Source organism: Phyllobates terribilis, unplaced genomic scaffold (genome assembly GCF_046119375.1).
Source record: "Phyllobates terribilis strain yellow unplaced genomic scaffold, ASM4611937v1 Scaffold_12__6_contigs__length_324123572, whole genome shotgun sequence".
Classification (NCBI taxonomy): domain Eukaryota; kingdom Metazoa; phylum Chordata; class Amphibia; order Anura; family Dendrobatidae; genus Phyllobates; species Phyllobates terribilis.
The window spans coordinates 274,177,908-274,197,578 of NW_027362772.1; the positions used below are offsets into that span (position 1 = coordinate 274,177,908).

The window sequence follows — 19,671 nt, forward strand, 5'->3', positions numbered from 1 at the left end:
CTGGATATAAAACCAAGATTTTTTTTCATTATTGATTATGACACTGTGCAATTACTCATTACCTGCCACCCATCGAAATCAATAGTTTTTCACAGATTTCACTTGACAATCTTCAACAGCCAAGAGCTATGATTGACACAACTGTCAGATCCGGCTATTAGAAGAGGTTTTGAGCGCAGTACCCCTACACTTTCCTAAATTTAACTTGTTAGGTCATTTAACAAAAGATTGTTTGAACCACAGCTAACCGATCACATTTTTGTCCAATTTACTTGGATTTTCTCTGGGGATAATGACAAGTAGTAACTTATAACTACATGGACTCCTTTGCTTTCCCTGCAAGAAATATTCATGATCACTGCATAACTGAACTGTTATGCTATTAAAGCAGTTTTTCACTTTTGGAGAGTTTTTTCATTACTTAAATGCATGCATTTGGTGCCAAAAATAATTTTTGCATTTGGGTTTTAGCAAAAATTTTGCACCATTTGGATTTTACAGGCCCTCTGTTTCCCTCCACATTCAATTTTGATGTGATCTGTGGCCATAAATCAACTGAGAGGAGCTCAGAAAAAGTTACAAACTCCCATCAGACAGTCATAGCAAGCTCGCTGACAGATTCTCAGTTAACTCATTCTGCAACCATGAATAAACAGTGCAATGTGGACACTATAGAATCCAAATGGTGAGAATTTTTTAATTAAATTGATTTTTATTCCCAATTACATTCAATTATGTAAAAAAAATGCCCTAAAGGTGGACAAACCCTTTAAGTATGATTGACGTACTTGCCATGGTTAATTAGGGAATATCTATTAATGTAATCTTCTATGTTGAGCACTGGGTAAGATCAATGTAATGTAATTCTAGGTTTTCCTTGGTGAATAATAAAACATTACAGCATTGCATAAATATAATTATTTCTGGCTGCTGATAGCACCAACATATTCCATATCATTGTACAAAAACTGACGACATTACCTGTCCCCAACAGTCCCACAGTCTAAATCTCTGTCTCAAGGAGACCCTTTTAGGGTTAATTTACCTATTAATATAGAAATTCCATGCAGACAAATGGAGAACTTACAGACCTTTTACACGTGGACACAAACTTGTAAAAATGAGCCTCAATCAGAAATAAAGTGAGATTAAACTTTCAAAAATCCTTCATTTATTTGTAAGGCAATAATATGTTTTTACAAAATTCTCAAAGGTAATCATGTTGAAAAGGTTATTAGTAAAGAGCTTTTCTAAGTAAGAAAACATAATTTTATATCACTTATAAGCGACTTCTGAGTCAATAGATTGAGGTCCCTTTTTAGAACCCTTATTATGACCCAATTTAGGACCCTTTAGGACAAAGAACATTCCTTAGTTAATCTCAGTATTTCATGGACAGTTTATTGATTTCAGAACCATGCAATGCCTTATATCTCCAGTAGGGGAATTGAACACTGAAAGTCTCAAAAGCAAGAAGATAAGGTAGCATGTGGTCCTATGCAAAGACTCAATGTAAACTTCCAGGAACCATAATTGCATTATTGTATGATTACTTAACTAAAAAAATATAGATAGATACATGGATAGTTAGATATATTATAGAAGAGGCAGGTAGGAATGGGTTAAACCCTAGCACTGCAGGTCTTAATTAGATGCACCTGGCTATATTTGACTAAGAACCAGGAGATGGGTTCACCCTGTGTCAGTCTGCTGGATGTTGAGAAGAGTCAAGTGTGTTGAAGCTGGTGAGTGACCAGCCAAAATATGAGCTGTAGCTGGGAGAGAGATAAGCCAGGGTCTCTCTCTGAATTCAGACTGCACGGGTCAGCTAGGAAAGCTGAGCAGTCTGAATGTTGGAGCTGCAGAGTAACGTGTGGAAGCTGCAGCCTGTCCAACATGAACTGTGCATGGAGGTAAACACTTCTGCAGGGGCTGAAAGCTGCTGGAGCTCAGGCTGAAGGGGATACCATGACTGGTGGGATTGTGCCTCTTCAGTGAGTAAAGTTTACTTTGGGAAAAAGGACTGTAATCTGTTTGGGTGAGTCGGCGCTGACATATTATCCCTGCTAGGTAAAATGTTTATTTGCTGTGATACCTTTGTGCCCAGAAGAGGCTGTTTTTTGTTTTTGAATTCCTTGGAGTTTTATGAAAGTTTTATGGACCAAACTGCATTGCCTGTGTGAACACTACCTAATGCCGACCTGAGAGCTGGAATCCCTACAATATATATATTTGTATATCAAAGCCTATCTCTTTCCACTTGTTTCCAACTTTTGATCGAAGGCAAGTCCAGGACTACCTTTATCAGTAAAATGAGAATTATAAGACATCGCAATGGCTGAAGCCCATTAGTTGCCAATTCAAGTATTAGTATTTTTCAGGAATCACATATTTCACACTACAATGTATTCTTATTCTTCATTTCTACATGAAAAATGGGCAATTCAAAACTCCACTATTTGCAACCTCAGACCCTTTCATGTCTGGTAAAAAAGAATAAGATACCTTTTTTTTAACAAGCGTCCACCCTTGCCATTAAGCATTTAATTCTAAAGAACTAACTGTCTAGTAACAGGACATCGGCATCGCTTTCTCTCAGAGATACAAGTATCATCCGATGTTCTTTACGTCCATGCAATCATTCTAAAAAGAGCGTTCTGGATCTTTAAGAGTTAATTGCTGCCTTTTATTAAACGTCTGCATGCTGCATGGGGGGCTAGGCTGTTCCCTAACACAACCTTGCAGAAATGCATTTATCATGGTCTGGCTTTTAACTCTGTCCTGCCTGCAGTGTAGCATTATTCCATAGGTTTTACTCTATGAGCCACAATTTATACAAATATTTATTCAAATGTATCAAGGACATTCCTCCAATAAACCCTGAGAATAATTAAAATGCTAAGCAATAAAGAGTACACATTTATTTTACTTAGTCTTAGTTGTCTTTGGGAAAGGTTTTAAAATCATTGTCTACTAATGGGTCCACTAAGCAGAAAGAAAACTACATTTACTTCACAGCTGTATCAGTAACAGTTCACATCATCATATTAACACAGGACTAATAACTGGAGAACTCATCCACCAAGCGAAGCTGCTAGATGCATTCACAAGCAATTAGTTAAAATTAGAAAAAAAATGTCAAGATCTGGTTGTTGCCTAGAGAAAAGCCTCCATGCATATCTGCCTGGGGTATTCAATATCACAAAGCATATCTTACCTTCAAGCCATAAGACTCAGCAGGAATGGTGCATCACAACCCAGTGACTGCTAGATCCACCTGACTTTTTGGGTTCTCGTAGTTCTTAAGGAGTTACCATAATCAATGAGATGAAGCCCATGCAGAAGAAAAGTCCCATCTACAAAGAGTAAATGTGAAGGACCATCAGATTTCTATCAGGATACAAAGTATTCACAGGAAGCCAAGGAAGCTTGAAAGCCTCAAACTTTGCCTCTGGATTCAGGACTGACCTGACATTGATTCCTTCTTCCAAAATATTTGGACAAGAAAACTTTAAAGAGCATCCAATATTTTATTGCAGAACCTAAGGAGCATGTTTCAGGTTAACAGTTCTCAATAATTGACCAGAAGGAGCCTGGATATCCAACTGCACCATAGAGATCAGCAATCACCTCTTAAGGAAATGTAGATAAAAAAAAGACTTAATATTTTCCAGAACAGAAGGAAACTCAGTGATCAGATGGGATGGCTTATACTGCAAGCAAGGGAAGCAGACATTCATGCAGTGAGATGTGGACAGCTCCTCTGGAGGAGATGGGATCTCTTCTGCTAAGAGCAGAGAAATGGCCATTCAGCACCAGGATCTGGACAGCTCCCTTGAGCTCTCAGGTACAGAGGAGGAGTCCAGCTCCAGATAGATACCCTACTTATCTCATTCATTTCTTCCTATAGTCCCTCCTTTTACATCATTCCTGCATTTTTACAGTCCATCCTTTCTAACACATATCCCTACTTACCATTGAGTTCAATCTGAATCTTCTCTTCCCAATTATTGATTAGAAAAATAAAAACAACCACCCCTGACTTAATCTAATAAATCCATGCAATTGTTCCTGTCTTATAGGAGCACTCCACTCCCTCCCTGCAGATTCCCCACCTTTCTCTTTGCAAACATTCTTTGTCTTTTTTTTTTCTTACATTTGCATTACAGCAATCCTCCTGGGTGTCTTTGAATTGATGTATTTTTTTTTGTTTTGCACTTTTCTCTGCTTTATAAACTTCCTGTGTTATTTTGTAAATTGGATTTTTACAGGAGGAGAAGAGTAAAATGCTGCTGTCTCTGCTGCTGCTGCCTCTGCTGCTGCTGTGCTTTATCCACAGCAGATCACAGGTTATAAAGCCAATGCTCTCCCTCAGCCTTCATTAGCTGTACACTATAACCCCCTGGATAAAATCAAGTGAGGGGGATGTCGACTTGTATCCACAATCACAAGAGCAGACCAGATTACTCTTGAGGCTAAACAGAGAAAACTGGTTAAAATCAAGACAAGAGCAGCTCTGCACAATGCAAACCTCAGCTGAGACTCTGCCTGCTCAGGAGAAAAGGAGACATGGTGAGATACATCTGTGTCTGCTTCTTACATTTCATGGAGAAAAGTCATATAGTTGACACATTTTATTTATTTTTGTATGTTTGTTATAAGAATAGTAACACACATATATTTGTATTGTTGCTATTTTTAATGTAATTATATAATAATAAAATATATTATTTTCTATGTAATTTTATTTATATATAATATATATAATGTAATTTATAATAGTTTTTATGTGTATATATATATATATATATATATATATACACATAAAAATATAATACATATTTGTATGAAATAATATATGTTATAATATTAATATCATAATACATATTTGTATGCAATATATATATATTATATTATTAATATCAATAAAATATATATATTTTTTATTTATAGTTATATATAGTTTTTTGTTTATATGTATACATATATTCTGTAATACTATTTATGGATTTATTATTTTTTATGATATATGTATATAATCATGAAAAATAATAATCTATATAAATACAAGTAATATTAACATTAATAATGATAATATACATGCAAATAATAATAGTAATAATAATAAATTTAAAAAAAAAATACATTGACAAAAAATAAATGGCAATATGTACATATATATGTGTATATATATCTATATCTATATATAGATATATATATATATATATATATATCTATATATAGATATAGATATAGATATAGATATATAGTCATGGCACCCTTGCAATTATTCCAGAAAATGAATTATTTCTCCCAGAAAATTATTGCAATTACACATGTTTGCTTCCTTTGTATTTTAGAGCAGCACAAAAAACAGAGGGAAAAAAAAAGGCAAATTGGACATAATTTCACACAAAACCCCCCAAAAATAGGCCGGATATCCTTTTTAGGGAGGAGAATAAATTTGGGAACTAGTGACATCTTTGAGCAGAAAATGTTTACATGAATGTTTACACCAACACCAGAGTTTTCTGAAGTCAGATGTAAAGTGAATATTCACCATGTAACACCATGGCTTTTTTTAAGGTCCATGCTCAATAACTTCTATTTTATAGTGATTTTGTGTTATATTGATCTTGCACAAAGCTTCATTTCCCCCACATGTCCATGGTGTTGACTGATAAACATCCTGCGGTGGTCCGGGGACACCACTAGGAGGGATTTAGGAGATTACGGTACACTGTTTATTTATTGGCTCTTGTGTATAAACAATGTTCATTAAAGTTCTAAAATCCCTCTAGTGGTGGATACAGGAACACCTTGATATATATTTATATACAGTATATATATGCTGAGGATTTGAAGCTCTGAGTGAGTATGGTGCTCCATCCAATAATTAATATATACAGAAATTAACCAGTACGGAATGTTGAGACAATTTCAATAAAAACATTTATTTAAAAAGATGGGAATGTTTCTGATTCTGCTCCAGACCTTTCTCACCATGAATGGAGCAGGCAGGACAGAATGACCACAACTTGAATTGCTGTCCTGCCGGAAATGTTCAGCTTGAGAAAAAGATGTAGAAAAGTCTGAATTGTTGCTGTTTGTATTGATACATCACATGTGGATTTGTAAATAATAAAGCCAGAAGTGAATCACTGGAACATGTGAGCCATCAGCCTCCATTCACCGCCTCTGTCAGCATTGCTGAGACATACTGTATCACAGCCGCACAATATACTGCTCATATTTGGTTGATGACTGATCCTGGAGCTTCCACTGATGAGAGGTTCTGATTGATAATAATAGTATATTTCGGCAATTCTTTATACAAGACCTGACTGTCTTCTATTGCTTTCATTTCCCAAAGGTTATATTCTGCTTTCTTTTTTACAATCTTTGGCAATAATAATCTTTGTATTCTTTGCATACAAGAGTGAGTTTTCAGATGGAAGATGTAGCCAGCTGCCCCATTCCAATGTATGTACACAAGCTTTACAAGGTAATGTGTTGTCAGAAAATTATCTATAATTTATTTAACATTTTCATGTGAAATGTATTTTTGTAAAATTTTCATATCTCTGCCTATATTTAAAAAAAATAGAAATCTTGCAATATCTTACACTAATTACTAAGTCTGATATTAGAGACACAATTCCTGTTCTGTACATGTAACTTTTAGTAGTCATCTTATCATTACAGACATGATTATACTGACTGATAACTAGTGTTGAGCCACCCCCGTAGTGTTCGAGTTCGGTTCGGTTCGTCGAACACCCGTGTGTTCGCCGAACTGTTCGTCGAACTGTTCGTCGAACACCTTCGAACACCGTTAAAACCAATGGCAGGCAAACAAAAACACATAGAAACACATAGAAAACACCTTCAAAGGTGTCCAAAAGCTGACAAACTGCTCAGAAGACACAACTAACACATGGAAAAGTGACAAGTACATATAGTCATGCGAAAAGAAAAGAGGTGGAGGAGTAAAAGGAGGGGGAGACACAGATATAGGCATGTCATGCCCTTCTAAAATCCAAAAAGTGAGAAGCTGACACGTTCAGTCCGCTCCTGCCCGTGCCACCTCCGCGTCGCCGGGTTTGTGCCAGAGCCGCGGTGAACCCTGACGGCCAGCCCCCCTCTCCCAATACTGGTGCCTGTCCGCTGGTGGGTCGACCGAGCCCCCCTGTGGTGGAGGCAGCTCTAAGCTTTTTAATTTAAATTGTCTCTCTAATTTGAATGAATACACTTTAAATCCATTTACAAGGATCTATTGGAGGGCAAGTCTCATGCCAGCAGCCGCGTAATTCCAGCTCCAGTAGCGTCCACTAAAGCTGCTGCAGTTAAAAAGCTTTTATAAGGATCGAGCTCGGCTGTCCACCGCAAGGCATCCTACTGCCAGTCCCAGCCCCTATGCCTTGGGGTGCCTCCTGATGCTCTTCACTGAGTATCCCGTGGTCCCGAAGCATTTCCTTTGAAAAAATTAAGTGTCCAAACTACAGGTGGTGTAGCTTGCTTAACAGCCGGGATAATCCGCTGACTAGCAGACACTGCTACTAGGCACAAAGTATTTCCTGGGCTAGATGCAGTTAAAAATTTGTAATTAGATACTCTCGTTGGATGCTGAGAAAGCATTCCATAGAGTCTCCTGGCACGCCATATATGATTTTCTTAAAAAGCTTGGGGTAGGGGTCTAGGGGACCCTTTTATAGCCAAAATCACGGCCCTGTATCGCAATACGTCACCTAGGCTGAAGATAAATGGAACTGTAGCACCCTGAGGGCTCGGTTGCTACAGAGGTATTGCACCTCACCCAGAGGTGTGATATCTCACTCTCAGGTAAGGATGTAGTGTGGATCAGGACCCGACACCTGCATGCATTACACCACATTGCCGTGGGGCAGGGCGACCAATATGCCCCTGAGATGGGCACGACAGTCCCTGTCCCTGGCTGGAGTGGGGGGAGGGAACACTGAGGAAGGGGAACCCTGTAGTGCAGGAGCAGGGAGGAAGCAGTTCCTGGGTGCATTGAGAAGGGAGTATAAAAGGTGGGCACCATCTTAGTTCAGTGCAGAGAAGTCTGAGCAGAAGTGGCAGGGAGCAGGGGCTCTGCATGAGCTCTGCTCCGGAGGCGGGCCTAGTAACAGAGGCCCAGGCCTGGAAGAGGGAGAAGGAAGGAAGAGGAGCGGAGAAGGCTCCAGGAACGAGGAACGAAGGGATCTCAGGGGTGCGGACGGGCGAGTCGCCACCGCACGCCCGAATCCACCTGCGTGGAGGGGTCAGGCCAAAGGGGGAGACCGGTCCCCGAAACTAGTGGAGGCAGGAAACGACCCTCAGCTAGAAACAGGAGGCTGTGACATTTTATGTGGCGCAGCCCCTCGCTACACGCGCTAGGAAGGCACCACATAGGGTCAGGGAAACTGGCGCCAAGTTTACCAAGAGGAGGCCCGAGGCAGCCGGACAGAAGGGTTGGTAAGAAAGGCCAGACAAAGGACACACAAAGGGGGTCCTGTGAAGCACTCCAAAGTTATCTGGGAGTTGTCTGAGCCCCTCACCTGGTGAGCACAGTACGACGTTGGCAGCCGTTACCTGCAGACGTGGTCTGGATAATAAGAACTGTGAGTAAAGTCCCTGGACTGCATCACTGACTCCGTGTCATTACTGCTGCTGCCCTGCACCATCACCCCCATCCTCCGCATACACTGCCCTGAGGCTATACTCCTCCCGTCGGGAGTTATGCTACGCTCTGCTGCACCCACAACACCAGCCTCAGCGGTCTGCCCTGGAGCGGCGGTTCACTCTGACCGCAATCCACGGGTGGCGTAGTCGGACATTTAAACATCAAAACCACATAAATAGTTCCGCCACTGGTTTGACCGCCCTGAGCCACGGAACCGGGTTGCCGCCACGGAGACTACAACCACCAGCATCCACCAAAAAGGGTCCGGCTCCGGGTGTCCCAAGGCCCAGGGGGCGCGTCAGAACATTTTCATCACCTTTCACAATCACCAATGGGACAAGGCAGGGATGTTCTCTGTCCCCTCTCTTATACATCCTAGTGACGGAGCACCTGCTCTCATCAATTCGCCATAACCCCAATATTAGGTGGATTGAGGTGGGAGGCACCGAGTACAAGTGCTCTCTATTTGCTGATGATGTCCTAGTATATATCACTCAATCACATATATCCATCCATGCTGTTATGGCTGAAATAGATCACTTTGTTACATGGTCAAATTTTAAAATCAATGCAGCGAAGTCTGAGGCCCTCATGTCTCCCTCCCCAAATCCATATAGAATTCCATCCAGTCCAACTTTCCCTTTGCCTGGCCCTCGCAGGGTATCAAATACTTAGGAATTCCTATTCATAGAGACCTCTCCCATCTATGTTATCTTAATTTTGGGCCCTTTATTGAACAACTTCATACAGACCACGGTTGGCAAGTTAGAACTGTAAGATTCACTACGTGAACCACTGGTGTTTTGTGGAAAAGCACATGTACACTGTGTTCCAAATTATTATGCAAAAAGTGTTTAGGAGTGATAAGGGAAGAATTTGTTTGTTTGTCAGTTAAACTCATTGATGGTGATGTGTGTCAGGGCTCTTTATATCACTGTAAGCAATTGCAGACACCTGTGCTAATTAGTTTGGCAGGTGTGTCCAATGAAAGGCAAGACTACTTAAGAAGGCTGTCTCACATTATTAAGCAGCCTACATTTTCTGCCAAAATGGGAAAGAAAAAGGATGTGTCGGCTGCTGAGAAGCAACAAATTGTGGAGTGTTTAGGTCAAGGCATGACTACAATCAACATTGTGCGATGATCAGGATGAAGTGTCTTGGCAATCAAGAAGTATGTAGCTGATTCACAGTACACACGTGTGCGTGCTGATAAGGGCAAATTGAGGACTCTTTCCTACAGGCAATTACGTCAGGTTGAAAGAGCAGCGGCAAAAAAGCCTTGTCATAGCAGCAGACAAGTTTTTGAAGCTGCTTGTGCCTCCAACGTCCCCCGAACAACAAGATGCAGGGTCCTTCAGAGGTTTGCAGCTGTGCATACGCCATCCTGTCGACCTCCTCTATCCACTTCACACAAGCAGAAACGGCTCCAGTGGGCCAAACATTACATGAAGACTGATTTCAAAACTGTTTTGTTCACGGATGAGTGCCGTGCAGCGCTCGATGGTCCAGATGGATGGAGTGGAGGATGGCTGGTTGATGGACACCCCACGCAAACACGGCTACAGCGCCAACAAGGAGGAGGTGGAGTAATGTTTTGGGCTGGAATCATGGGGAGAGAGATTGTCTGCCCCTTTAGGATCCCTGAAGGCGCTAAAGATGAACTCCATAATGTATGTGGATTTTCTCAAACAGCACTTCCTGCCATGGTTCAAGAAGAAGAACCGTGTATTTCACAGCAAGATCATTTTTTTGCATGATAATGCACCATCTCATGCTGCACATAAAACATCTGCATCTCTGGCTGATATGGGCATAAAAGGGGACAAACTTATGGTGTGACCCCCATGCTCCCCTGACCTCTACCCCATTCAGAACCTTTGGAGCATCATTAAAAGGAGTGTCTATGATGGCGGGAGGCAGTTCACATCTAAGCAACAGCTCTGGGAGGGTATTCTGTCCTCATGCAAAACAATTGAAGCAGAAACCATCCAAAACCTGACAAATTCAATGGACGAGAGAGTTCAGAAGCTCCTTTCGAACAAGGGGTCCTATGTGAAAATGTAACATCACCTAGAATAAAGTTTTGAGTTGAAAACTGTTTGATTTCAGTTTCTAACAACCTGCTAATGCTTATAATTTCAAAAATGACCATTTTTTTGGTCTTTATTAAAATGAAAAGGTTGATCGAAAAGTTTGGGGGATCTAAGAGTGTGACAACCAAGTAGTCATGATTACTTCGAATTCTGACAATATGAGGGTCATGCTGCAGGTAGTGCAGCAAGAAGGCACTTATGTGTCTTGCGCATCTCGGAGCCCCAAAATTATTTTCCGGGCTAGATGCAGCTAAAAATTATTATTAATTTTAAATCTGGTGAAGCTTTAGTATAGATGGCCTAATAGGATCAGTGCTGCACACTGCTACAAAGCCCAAATTATTTTCCAGTCAAGATACAGATAAACATGATTAATAATTTTAAATCTGGTGGAGCTTATTATAGATGGCCTAATAGAATCAGTGCTGCACACTGCTACAAAGCCCAAATTATTTTCCAGCCAAGATACAGATAAACATGATTAGTAATTTGAAAGCTTAAAACGGTTGGTAGGGTGATTTTAACCAATCATCAAGCTTTTACTCTCCCCAGGATGACACAGGGGTAGAAAAGTCGTTTCGGATCCATGATTTGTTCATCTTTATGAACGTGAGTCTGTCTACATTATCAGTGGAGAGCCGCGTGCGCTTATCTGTCAGCACACCACTAGCAGCGCTGAACACACGTTCAGACAGAACGCTGGCTGCGGGGCATGACAAGATCTCCAAGGCGTAAGTGGCTAGCTCCGGCCATTTATCCAGATTGGAAGCCCAAAAAGAGCAAGGGTCCAGTGACACAGTCATGGCTTCAATGTTTACTTGGAGATACTCCTGTACCATCGTCTCTAGGCGTTGACTATGTGTCAGACTTCTTGTCTCCTGTGGACTTGCAAAGGATGGGCTAAAAAAGTGGTGAAATGATTCCACAAAATTGATGTTACCAGGAGATACTGTGGTTCTGTTACGGTTTGAGTGCTGAACACTTGACGGTCCCACGGTTGGCAAGTTGGAACTGTGAGATTCACTACGTGCACCACTGGTATTTTGTGGAATAGCACATGTAAGATTCTGCAACAGTCTCTGCTGATACTCCTGCATGCGTGCATCCCTTTCTATGGCAGGAATAATTTCTGCAAATTTACTTTTGTACCGGGGATCTAACAGTGTGGCAACCCATTAGTCAGGATTATTTCTAATTCTCACAATTCGAGGGTCATGTTGCAGGTAGTGCAGCAAGAAGGCACTCATGTGTGTTGCGCATCCAGGAGCACCAAGTCCCTGTTGTGTTGGTGGCGAGGTAACAATCATGCTTCCTTCCTCTGTCCTCTCCCCCCAACCTCGCACAACAGAAATGTGATCAAGGTCTCCCTCATCTGATGAGTCTTCCATCAGTTCGTCCTCCACTTCTTCCTGGGCTCCTGCTCCTTCCTCACTGGTTTGGCTGCTACCATGCGCCCTGGTAAAACCATCTCCCCCACCCTCACATGCCTGCCGCCTTGGTGCTGCCGACCGTCTGGACCTTGCAGATGTTAGCCCTTCCGCATACAACTCCTCCTCCTCTACTTCCTCCACCTCCTCTTGTGCCACCACCTGACTCCGAATTTTGTTTAACATGTGCTCCAGCATGTAAATCACCGGAATAGTCATGCTGATAATGGCATCGTCAGCACTAAACATCTTCGTCGCCATTTCAAAACTGTGCAGAAGGGTGCATAGGTCCCTGATCTGAGACCACTCCTTCAGTGTGATTTGGCCCACCTCTGGATCTCGTTGGCCCAGGCTATACGTCAGAACGTATTGCACCAGGGCTTGTCGGTGCTGCCACAGTCGCTGCAACATGTGCAGAGTTGAATTCCACCGGGTAGGCACATCGCATTTTAGCCGGTGAAGTGGCAGGCCCAACGACTTCTGTAGAGATGTAAGTCGCTGAGCTGCGGGATGCGAACGGCGGAAGTGAGCACACAGCGACCGTGCCCTCTGCAGAAGGCCATCTAGTCTGGGATAGTGGGCTAAAAATTGCTGGACAACCAGGTTCAACACGTGAGCCATACAAGGCACGTGTGTGACATTGCCCCGGCGAAGGGCCGCACCCAGGTTTGCAGCATTGTCGCACACGGCCTTCCCTGGTTTCAGGTCCAGTGGAGACAACCATTCATGAAATTGGTTCTCCAGAGCTGACCACAACTCCTCAGCTGTGTGACTCACATTTCCCAGACATTTCAATGTAAAAACCACCTGATGACGTTGAGCCCTACTGCCAGCATAGTAAGGAGGTGTGCAGGATCCCTTCTGCGCAGTTAGAAAGCTTGTGGCATGACCAGACAGGCTTTGGGTGCAGGTGGAAGACCGAGAGGAGGTTGAGGAGGCAGAAGCAGTGGAGGAACTTTGACATAAAGAGGATTGACGCACAACTCGTGGGGACGGCAAGACTTGGACAGCAGCCCCTTGTCCTGCTGTCACCATAGTTACCCAGTGCCCAGTCAGCGACATGTAACGCCCCTATCCATGCCTACTCGTCCAAGTGTCTGTGGTGAAATGCACCCTGTCACACACAGAGTTTCTCAAAGAAGCGGTGATGTTGTGTGCGACATGCTGGTGGAGCGCAGGCACACCTTTCTTTGAGAAGTAGTGCCGACTGGGCATCTGGTACTGGGGCACTGCGACGGACATAAGGGCTCGAAAATCCTCTGTGTCCACCAGGCGGAAAGGCAGCATTTCTGTAGCCAAGAGCTTGCAGATGGTGAAATTCAACCTCTTAGCTTTCTCATGGCTAGGAGGAAATGGTCTTTTACTCCTCCTGACGAAGCCATTTCCGGGCGAAACGCGCGTCGAGGCTGCCAGGCATCCCCAGCACCTCACTCCACGCTGTCCTAATATCTACCAACAATGACTCAAGGTAATGGAAATGATTTAATTTCATGGATCTGATGATATGGACTTTATCATTTAGCCATCTCTCAACTTATAATCCATTATTGTCGGATATACATGTTCCATGTTGCGCCTCTACTGGTAGACCTGACATTACCTGGCATGATTTATTGCCAGGACTTTATATAATTATATTATCTAGTTGACAGCCTATATTTTAATCTGGCATACATTGTGAGTTCCTTTTGGGGATGCTAGTCTCTGAACGGGGTATTTCTGTCTTACCCTGTTTTCTTTAGCTGTCCTCTCCCCTCCCCATCCACTTTTTTACCCTTTTATTGGTATTGTGTAATTAAATGTAATATTGTGCAATAAAATTTACATACCTTTTTCAAACTCCTTTTGTGTCAGTCTGGGATTATCTACAGAATAATAGAGGTAATCACTTATAGTACAGGGATTCCTTTTTCCCGCTTGGTTTACCCTCCTCTCCCTAACTGAACTTTCTGTTGGTGTTGTTAGTATTATAGGGGTTACAGACCATATATTGTTTGGTCGTTTGATAGGATTTTAATGGTCTTTTACTTGTTCACATCTGAGGGACCGAGGGCTGGCTATTGTGCTTAGACGGGGTTGATAAGGGTGTCCCCGGCAAACTGCCGGTCTGTGAGGAAGATGCAGGCGGACATGTTAGGTTGCCTTGATCCAAAGGTGGTGCTATCGATGTCGGACAGCGCTCAACACCAGCTGGTGTTACCACCTCCAAAGAAAATGATGACCTGCCAATCACGCTGGCTGTTGCCGGTAAAGAGGTGGCAGGTCTGCGCCCCAAAACAGGTGTGACTGCTGTCCCCCCAGTCACAGAGGATGAAGAGGCCGCGGATGCACAAGATATGGCAGACGGTGGTTGGCCCGGCCGGCTAGGCCGCATTGTAGCACACTGAGCTTCCCACTGCAACTTATGCTGCATGTCCATGTGCCGGTTCATGCATGAAGTACTCAAACTATGTATTTTTTCGCCTCTACTTAGCTTTTGCTGACAAATGTTACAGATAACACGAGTTGGGTCATCTTTATCGATCTGAAAAAATGCCCAGGCTATGCAAGGCTTAGCACCCATGCGACCTGAAGAGCCACCACGACTTGTGGTGAGAGGCAGAGTTGTGTTTGAGGATGCAGTTGTTGACGTGCTTCCAGTAATACGTTTCTGTCCAGGAAGGCGCAACCTGACCTCGTCGTCACTAGCATCTTCCTCCACCTCCTCTGCTGACCTCATCTCTTGGCTGACTGTGGGTTGACAGTAAGTGGGATCTCCAACCTCATCATCATCACCCTGTGCGTTATCACACCCGTCGTCCTCAGAGCCAACCTGTTCCTGCCCTGACAAAAAACTAAAGTTGTCGCTCCAATCAGGTATTTGAGTCTTATCATCGTCTTCCTCATTGCCTCCACCAACAGGAGTTACAGTTTGGGAATGAGGGTCTACATTATGGTCAGAACCTTCTGCGTCTGGTCCTGGATCCGACTCATAAAGATTCTGGGCATCAGTGCAGATCATTTCCTCGTCTGGATTCACAGAAGCGCTGGAGTCGACCTCTGATTCCCAGGCTATAGTATGAGTAAACAGCTCTGCAGACTCAACCATCTGTTCTACCTCATACTCAGACGGGCAGCTGGAGATTTGGGAGCTGTGAGGAAGCAAGTGCGATTGGGGTGACACCTTTGAGGACTGGAGTATTTGTGATGTTGAAGTTGATGTGGAGGAGAGCCCACTTAAAGGAGCACTTGATATCCGTTGAAGAACCTGCTGTTTTTGTGCCTCATCTGGAATTTGTAGCGATTGGCGTGGCCGTAAGAAAGGGATCTTATCACATTGTCCGCTAAAAGAAGTAGACATTTTAGTTTGGCTGGAAGATGGTCTTTCTTCTGCAGATGTTACTGTTGCTTTAACACCTACCCCACGGACACAACCTTTTTTCCCCTTCCCAACACGCCTATTCCCCTTTCCACCAGCAGCAGGCCTTTTTCCACTCATTTTGGTGGTTAACTAATTCACAACTCTGGAGTTGTTTGCACAAAAAAACAATGGATGGGAACCGAGCAGAGCTGAGTGGCCAAACTGTGGTATTAGGCCAAAACTATTGGCTGGGTTAGATGCAGAAAAAAATTATATTCAATTTGCAACCTGATGGAGGTCAGTATAGATGGACTAATAGAACAAGTCCCACACACAGCTAGAAGCCCAAATATTTTTTCAGAGGTAGATGCAGAAAATTTTTTTATTCAGTTTGCAACCTGATGGAGGTCTGTATAGATGGATAAATAGAACAAGTCCCACACACAGCTACAAGCCCAATATTTTTTCAGAGGTAGATGCAGAAAAAAAATATATTCAGTTTGCAACCTGATGGAGGTCAGTATAGATGGACTAATAGAGAAAGTCCCACACACTGCTAGAAGGCCAAATATTTTTTCAGAGCTAGATGCAGACAAAAAATTATTTTGAATTTGCAACCTGATGGAGGTCAGTATAGGTGGACTAATAGAACAAGTCCCACACACTGCTAGAAGGCCAAATATTTTTTCAGAGCTAGATGCAGAAAAAAATTATATTCAGTTTGCAACCTGATGGAGGTCTGTATAGATGGATTAATAGAACAAGTCCCACACACAGCTAGAAGCCCAAATATTTTTTCAGAGGTAGATGCAGATAAAAATTATTTTTAATTTGCAACCTGATGGAGGTCAGTATAGATGGACTAATAGAGAAAGTCCCACACACTGCTAGAAGGCCAAATATTTTTTCAGAGCTAGATGCAGATAAAAATTATTTTTAATTTGCAACCTGATGGAGGTCAGTATAGATGGACTAATAGAGAAAGTCCCACACACTGCTAGAAGGCCAAATATTTTTTCAGAGCTAGATGCAGAAAAAAATTATATTCAGTTTGCAACCTGATGGAGGTCAGTATAGATGGACTAATAGAGAAAGTCCCACACACTGCTAGAAGGCCACATATTTTTTCAGAGGTAGATGCAGAAAAAAATATATTCAGTTTGCAACCTGATGGAGGTCTGTATAGATGGATTAATAGAACAAGTCCCACACACAGCTAGAAGCCCAATATTTTTTCAGAGGTAGATGCAGAAAAAAATATATTCAGTTTGCAACCTGATGGAGGTCAGTATAGATGGACTAATACAACAAGTCCCACACACAGCTAGAAGCCCAATATTTTTTCAGAGGCAGATGCAGAAAAAAATATATTCAGTTTGCAACCTGATGGAGGTCTGTATAGATGGATTAATAGTACAAGTCCCACACACATGTAGAAGCCCAATATTTTTTCAGAGGTAGATGCAGAAAAAAATATATTCAGTTTGCAACCTGATGGAGGTCAGTATAGATGGACTAATACAACAAGTCCCACAAACAGCTAGAAGCCCAATATTTTTTCAGAGCTAGATGCAGAAAAAAATTATATTAAATTTGCAACCTGATGGAGGTCAGTATAGATGGACTAATAGAATGATGCTATGCCCAAAAGATTTTACTTCACTAGGTGCAGTAAAAAAATTGGTATTCTATACACAGGTGGTATATCTTGCAACACAGATAGGCTACTCCACTGACTAACACACTCTGCAATAGGCCAAAAAGGATTAGCTTTGCTAGATTCAGCCAAATGCTGTGAAAAAAACTTGCACAGCACTGGCACAGACCTGCCTAGCAAAAACTGATAGGAACTGATGTAACCTAGTCCTGAAAAGGACTCCAATTACAATTAGTGTTTACTCCCACAATCTATCTATTTAAGAGCACAGACCTGCCTGATAAAAGTCGTAGGAAATGCGGTAACCTAGTCCTTTAAAGGACTGCAATCACAACTATTCCCTACTCCCAAGCTATCTGTAGATTTGTGCGAAAATTGGCTTGAAATTAACAAGGTATAGCGCACACAGCAACAGCGGTGCCGTCTAACACGCAGCTGCAGCAGTGAGAAAATGGTGGCGACGGGGAAAATGGCTTGGTCTTATAGGACAAGGACATGTGACATACACTGCCAATGACACATGCCCTTGCTTGTGTGAAAAAAAGCACTTCGCTCCGTGTGTGCGCTGCTGATAGGCTGACAGATTGTACCTCCCCACTGTAAATGCGGAAAAGAGAAAAAAAAAATGGAGATCTTCATTGTTCCTGCAGAGATCCATCCCCTGCCCCTCCCCCCACCCCGCTGTACACTCAAACTGCGTATTAACATTAATTTTCATCATTACTGAGAAAAAATCCAGTTATGATTTTGGTGCACGAACAGTTATCGAACATAACCTCGAACAGCCGAATTTTTCTCAAATTGTTCGTGTTCGCCGAACGGCTCGAACACCGCCCAAAACAGCTCGAATTTGAGATTGGCGAACAGTTCGAGTAGAACAACGCTCATCTCTACAGGAGTTACAGTTTGGGAATGAGGGTCTACATTATGGTCAGAACCTTCTGCGTCTGGTCCTGGATCCGACTCATAAAGATTCTGGGCATCAGTGCAGATCATTTCCTCGTCTGGATTCACAGAAGCGCTGGAGTCGACCTCTGATTCCCAGGCTATAGTATGAGTAAACAGCTCTGCAGACTCAACCATCTGTTCTACCTCATACTCAGACGGGCAGCTGGAGATTTGTGAGCTGTGAGGAAGCAAGTGCGATTGGGGTGACACCTTTGAGGACTGGAGTATTTGTGATGTTGAAGTTGATGTGGAGGAGAGCCCACTTAAAGGAGCACTTGATATCCGATGAAGCACCTGCTGTTTTTGTGCCTCATCTGGAATTTGTAGCGATTGGCGTGGCCGTAAAAAAGGGATCTTATCACATTGTCCGCTAAAAGAAGTAGACATTTTAGTTTGGCTGGAAGATGGTCTTTCTTCTGCAGATGTTACTGTTGCTTTAACACCTACCCCACGGACACAACCTTTTTTCCCCTTCCCAACACGCCTATTCCCCTTTCCACCAGCAGCAGGCCTTTTTCCACTCATTTTGGTGGTTAACTAATTCACAACTCTGGAGTTGTTTGCACAAAAAAACAATGGATGGGAACCGAGCAGAGCTGAGTGGCCAAACTGTGGTATTAGGCCAAAACTATTGGCTGGGTTAGATGGAGAAAAAAATTATATTCGATTTGCAACCTGATGGAGGTCAGTATAGATGGACTAATAGAACAAGTCCCACACACAGCTAGAAGCCCAAATATTTTTTCAGAGGTAGATGCAGAAAAAAAATATATTCAGTTTGCAACCTGATGGAGGTCAGTATAGATGGACTAATAGAGAAAGTCCCACACACTGCTAGAAGGCCAAATATTTTTTCAGAGCTAGATGCAGACAAAAAATTATTTTGAATTTGCAACCTGATGGAGGTCAGTATAGGTGGACTAATAGAACAAGTCCCACACACTGCTAGAAGGCCAAATATTTTTTCAGAGCTAGATGCAGAAAAAAATTATATTCAGTTTGCAACCTGATGGAGGTCAGTATAGATGGACTAATAGAACAAGTCCCACACACAGCTAGAAGCCCAAATATTTTTTCAGAGGTAGATGCAGAAAAAAATTATATTCAGTTTGCAACCTGATGGAGATCTGTATAGATGGATTAATAGAACAAGTCCAACACACAGCTAGAAGCCCAATATTTTTTCAGAGGTAGATGCAGAAAAAAAATTATTTTTAATTTGCAACCTGATGGAGGTCAGTATAGATGGACTAATAGAGAAAGTCCCACACACTGCTAGAAGGCCAAATATTTTTTCAGAGCTAGATGCAGAAAAAAATTATATTCAGTTTGCAACCTGATGGAGGTCAGTATAGATGGACTAATAGAACAAGTCCCACACACAGCTAGAAGCCCAAATATTTTTTCAGAGGTAGATGCAGATAAAAATTATTTTTAATTTGCAACCTGATGGAGGTCAGTATAGATGGACTAATAGAGAAAGTCCCACACACTGCTAGAAGGCCAAATATTTTTTCAGAGCT

At 42.4% G+C, this 19,671-nt stretch overlaps 1 protein-coding gene across 4 annotated transcripts in view; it reads right to left on the reverse strand.

Moving 5' to 3' along the window:
• The window catches only part of DRD2 (dopamine receptor D2), a 497,224-nt gene extending 492,879 nt beyond the window's left edge, over positions 1-4,345 (reverse strand). Inside the window, exons 1-2 of one of the 4 annotated variants that reach the window (XM_073656995.1) lie at positions 3,976-4,345; positions 3,218-3,356 (exon numbers count right to left, since the gene is read on the reverse strand). The gene's annotated coding sequence lies outside the window, so the exon portion shown is untranslated. Of the gene's footprint in view, positions 1-3,217; positions 3,888-3,975 lie in introns of those variants that run through there. The other 3 variants (XM_073656996.1, XM_073656997.1, XM_073656994.1) reach the window with 3 other exon arrangements.
• Positions 4,346-19,671: the final 15,326 nt, after the last annotated feature.